Below are 6,000 nucleotides of genomic sequence, written 5' to 3'. Positions count from 1 at the left end.
TTCTGCCTGGCTTTACTCACCAGGACTTTCATTCTGCCTAACATTCCAGTTAGGACTTCCCAGTCAAGTATCTGGTCAACCTTAACCTGCTTGATTCTTCTTCAATCAACCTTGTATTGTCAAACATCGAAACTGAAACCAAGACTCAAGCTTGGTCAACCAGATCAGCCTTGACCTGAGGGATATTGCACCAACAATCTCCCCCTTTTTGATATTTGACAATACCACACAACCACTTACAATACCACATGTAAGTTAGGCTAATCACATAGCCTAAACCTTCTTCATGCCACTAGGTAATGACTACATAAGTTAAACCTTTCATTCTCCTCCTAAGAGGGCAAACTCCCTCTAGGTAATGAAGGCCTAACTTACTCCCTTTCATTCTCCCCCTATTGGCACACATCAACCCATGCCCCATTTTTGGGTACACATCAACAAAATCACTTGTTGATAACTCTCCCCCTGAAGAGTTGCTCATCGTTGTTCACAACTTCACTCGTTGTGATCAACACGATAATGAAAGTCCCATACCCTTCATTATCCTTCAACCTACATTCTCCTTCAATGTGGTTAAATGCCCATCTTTGAGCATTATCCACTTGAACCACTTAAACAATGAGGATATCCACTCCCCATTAAAGTTCAAACGCTCAACCTTGAGCATGTTCTAAAAAAAATTTAACCACCTTCCAAGGTTCATGAAAAATAATTTTCATATCTTTACCGAGTCCCTCCCCCTAAAGACATGGTGGTAACTTCTGTCATTGCACCAACAATGACTTGGAATCCCTAAACCTTTAGGAAACCCAAATTTAGAAGTTTTTGAGGTTCAAATATTCAAAATTTGAAACAAACCTCAACCTAAACTTCAATTTAGTCTTCCCTAACCAATCCATCCTTGTTTTCAACATGAAAACACCTTTTTTATGTATACAAATATATTTTAAGTGTTTGGAATGGTTGCATAGACTAATCATGGTTCAAACATGCTGAAATTAGGCTTTCCCAGCCAAAAATCAGCAACTTCAATCGATTGGAGTTGGGTTCCAATCGATTGAACCCGTCTGAATCGATCCACTGATCGATTCAGACTTCCTGGATCGATCGGTTGATCGATCCAGCGAGCTTCTGCTCGCAGGAGAACCTCCCTCAATCGATCGCCCGATCGATTGAGGTACTCCAATCGATCGCCCGATCGATTGGAGCTCTGATAGTTGCTGAAATTCCATTTTAGTCAACTTCAGATACCCCTAGAAAATTCTACAAAAATCTAAAAATTATGAAAATTTGTGTAGACATTATTTAGAATATATACTATCAAGGAAAAATAGTTTTCTATGAAAATACATCATATTTTCAAAGATTGACACAAACTTGAAAACTTGCAAAAACTTTAGTGTTTTCTTCAAGTTTGTGTCTAACTATTCAATAGTGATTACTATCAAAAGATAGCCTTCACCAAGGTTTTCCAAAATTATTTTAAAAAATATTTTTAAAACCAATATCCCATCATGTTCCTTGGGCTTAATGTACATGACTTGTACACTAGCTTTCCCAATGATGGGAATACACATAACTATGTGTTTTGATGAACTTAAAACTCAAAAGAATGCACTAAATCAACATATTGAGTTTTGTTCATCATCTTAACATCTCACTTGTATCTAATGTGCACAAAACACATATAGGTCATCTTATAGGTCTTTGTGAGATGTAAATTTTGGTTTTGCCCTAATCTAGGGATCATGCATATCTTTCTAGGCATTTTGAGTGGTAAACATCCAACAAGAATGTTACTTGTTGATTCCACTTGTTTATAAATGCCATTTTGTTGGTAAAAACATTTGTCCTTAATTTTAAGGAAATAAACATAATGCATGATAATGTTATGGCATGCATCAAAATGAAATAGCTTTCAAAAGAAAGATTCCTGTAACTACATGATGTATGTATAGCATGACATGGTCTTTTTATATTTTTCATGATAACAGATGAATGCAAAATACAAAACTAAATATGATGTCATGACATATAATGGGCAAACAATCATGGCAAAGTTTAGCGTAAATAAAATACCTAGATTACCTATCTAGGTGTCCTTAAACCTTAGCTAAGTTAAAATTAAACCTAGATTGCCCAAAAGTGCTTTAAGAAAATGCCAAAACCTAAATTGGCATTTCTAATTCTCTTGATTAATTTATGCCAATTGAAATCAAGCATATTCCTCAAATGTTGGCATATTTCATTTTCCCACAAGAGTAGCACTTTAAATTAAGGCTTAGATTTGCCTTAAATTACTAAGAAAATACTAAAGTCCCAACTTGGTATTTCTTATGTTTCCTAAATTGTGCCAATTAAGATTAAAATCAATACTTTTCAAATTTGGCACATTTCACTCTTCCAAAGAGTAAATGTAAATCCTTTTCATTTTCAAAGATTTATAATAACCTTGAAAGTGCTCCTTGAGTGTTAATTTTTTCAAAGTTGGGTAAACTACCCTTCTTCTTAGAGTTGACACTCCCTAACCCATCTATGGGATAGAGAAGATGCTCTTAGGAACCCAAAACCTATTGGTGCTCCTTGGATGCTCTAGGTATTCACTAGGGATAACTTCCCTAGATACCTTCCTAATGACCTTGTTAGGCTTCTTAGAAGCCTTGGTCACCTTTTCTAGGTCAACCCTAGGGATTGCTTCCCTTGTGACCTTGTTTGTGACTTTCTTAGACTTCTTAGAAGTCTTAGTCACATTTATTGCAAAATACTCTTAGAGATGACCTCCCTAGTATTCTTGACTTGACCACTAGACCTAGGGTTTGTTCCATAGGTATATGGAACCCTATGGTAAGAGGGCACATCCTTCTTAGCCTTGGGTTTGTATCCCAAACCTCTATAGCCATTGGATGACCTTTGTGCTCCTAGACCTAGGTTATGCTCATTTTGCCCTTTTAGGATATTTTCCATCCTTTTTAGGGTCTTTTCCATTTTATCAAGCCTTGACCTCAAGACTTGATTTTATACCATTAAATCCTTAGATTTTGGTTTTTCATTAAACCCATGAGCATTTTTATTTCTAGGCCTATAACTAAAATCCTTAGTTTTCTTGCCTAAATTTTCATCTACCTTCCTAACCCTAGGTGTGGTAGTTTTAGCATAAAAAGTTATATGTTTTTCCTTAACGCTATCATGCTTCCTATTTTCATGGTAAATAGCATTAAAATGATATAAGTTAGACCTATCATGCTTTTTACCATGATTTAAAGGCGAAGGCTCAATAAAAGTTACCTTTCTTTTTACCTTGGAGGCTCCCCCTTGACTTGAGCTTCCTCCTTGAGCCTTGATCACCTTCTTCCCCTTAGGGCATTGACTTCGGTAATGCCCCTTTTTATTGCACGAGAAGCACACAATGTGCTCCTTGCTCTTCTTTGTTCCGGGGATAGTCTCCTTGGGCTTCTCCTTGCCCTTTTGTGCCACTTGGCCCTTCTTCTTGGCCAATTTAGGGTATTTACTTTTGTAATGCCCATGTTCCCTACATTCAAAACATATGATATGATTTTTATTATTTATTGAAATATTTATACCTTTGCTTGTAGGGGTGACATCTTCTCCACGTGATGTGGATGTGGAGGCTTCCTCTTGATCCGAAGATAATACTCCTCCATTTGATTTTGCTTGACTTGTTTACCCGGATGTAGAGGATTCTTCTTGCTCTTGTTCCGGTGTCAATGAAGATTGCTCCCCCTCAATCCTAGAGGTGGAGGCTTCACCTTCTTCTTCATCTTCATCCTCTTGTATATGAAACAAGGAATATACTCCTTCCTTGCTCTTTTGATTGCTCTCCTTTGAGGATGAAGCTTTTTGGACCTCCTCTTCGGAGGTTGAGCATCTCTCAACCTCGGAGTCCTCCTCTTCTTGGTTTTGATCCATTGAGTCGCCCTCTTTGGATTATTCTTGATTTGGTACAGTGGAGGGGATCTCATGAATTCTTGCCAATTTGCTCCAAAGCTCCTTGGCATCTTCAAACTCTCCAATTTGAGCCAAAATGTTGCTTGACAATAAATTGACCAAAATCTTGGTCACTTTATCATTTGCCTCGCTCCTTTGAATTTGCTCCGAGCTCCATTTGCTTTTCTTGAGAGTTTTTCCCTTGGAGTTCTTTGGAGCTTCAAATCCTTCCATTAGAGCAAACCATTTCTCTATCTCCATCATAAGAAAATTTTCTATTCTTAATTTCCAAGAATCAAAATTTGTTGAAGTGAATGGTGGAGCCACCCTCGTGTCAAATCCAAGTCCATCTTGGAATTGCATCTTGAAGTTGAGCTTCTTGAATTCTTTGACTTTGATGAATTTGCTCCAACTTCTTCACCCTCTAGCTTTGCTTGTTTTGTTTGCCCCTTCCGGCGATGATTTCGGTGAAGAGCGACCTTGCTCTGATACCACTTGTTGGGACCGAAATGTAGCTAGAGGGGGGGTGAATAGATCTTCGCGTGCTAGGTGCTCGTCGTTGCTTATTTCTTCAGAGATATGTAGCGGAAATACAAGAAACAAAAACACACAACGCTAATAAGGATAGTTTACTTGGTATCCACCTCACAAGAGGTGACTAGTCCAAGGATCCACACCTACTCACGCACCCTCCACTAATAAAACACTCCTTTATGGTTACTACCAAAGACGGAGAAGCCCTATAAGACTCTTAATACAAGAAGAAAGGGAAAGGTAATGAAATACAAGCATAAGCTTACAATGAGTACAAAAGCCCTAACCCTAGCTTCTTCTTCTTGTAGTAGTCACGCCTCTTGACTTGGAAGTGTTAGAGTGTATACTAAAAGCCTAGCTTTTGGTATAAACATTTATCTAGAAATAAGAATCACATTGGTCAAATGTCTACATTTATGATAAATGTAGTTGTTCAATTAATTTATATTGTAGATAACATGGTGTGTGGTGTCACACACAGAGGATCATGTTATCAGTACCTTATAAATTATAAACAGTAGCTCACGACCATAATGGAAAGGAACAAACCATTGGAAGGTCGTAGTGTAATTAGGTATTAGTTTATCTTAACTATATAATTACACTAGTACACTTAGAGTGTATTGAGTAGGACCATTAGAGGTCGTTTTTTTTATACTGACTTTATAAAGAAACAAAGACCTCAGTTATTATGGAAGTGTGTGCTCTTAATCCTAATATAATAACAAGCACATATATTTGATATTTATTTCTTTAATTTATCAATGGGTGAGATTTAGTTCGATGAATCAATAAGCCTGATAAGTTGGGAAATGATATCACTTATAGTGTGTGTTGTTGATTATAGAAGAAAACTGTGTCCTAGTGATCTAGGTTGAGAATGTCCCCAAGAGGAGCTCATAAGGATTGTCATGTTAAACCCTGCAGGTGGACTTAGTCTGACATGACGATGAAGTTGAGTGGTACTACTCTTGGAGCTAGATATTAATTAAGTGAGTTGTCAGTAACTTACTTAATTAGTGGACATTTGTTATCTTAAACACAGGGAGACTAACACACTCATAATAAGAAGGAGCCCAAAAATGTAATTTGGGATTGGTGCGGTAGTTCAATAATAATTCTTTAGTGGTATGAATTATTATTGATGAAGTTAAGTTGTGTGTTCGGGGCGAACACGGGAAGCTTAATTTCATCTGGAGACCAAAACTAATTCCTCCTCTCGGTCCCTATCGTAGCCTCTTGTATATAGAAAATTATATCCATCCAAGTCCATCTTCTAGTTCATGTTGTTTGTGTTGCTTCACACTGCTGAAATTAACATGAATAGAACAACAACTCACGGGAAGCTTGTGAACATTTTGCTTGCTAACGTTGATGTGTCAACGTGAGAAGCTGTGATGTGTCAACGTGAGAAATTTTGAGATGCCAATGTGAGAAGCTTGAGAAGCTTTGAGATATCAATGTTAAGCAACTCACGGTTTTTGCTTGCAAATTAATTCAACGTGAGAAGCTTGTTTAAGC

Source organism: Zingiber officinale, chromosome 2B, assembly GCF_018446385.1.
Source record: "Zingiber officinale cultivar Zhangliang chromosome 2B, Zo_v1.1, whole genome shotgun sequence".
Classification (NCBI taxonomy): domain Eukaryota; kingdom Viridiplantae; phylum Streptophyta; class Magnoliopsida; order Zingiberales; family Zingiberaceae; genus Zingiber; species Zingiber officinale.
This window is presented reverse-complemented; position numbering follows the sequence as displayed.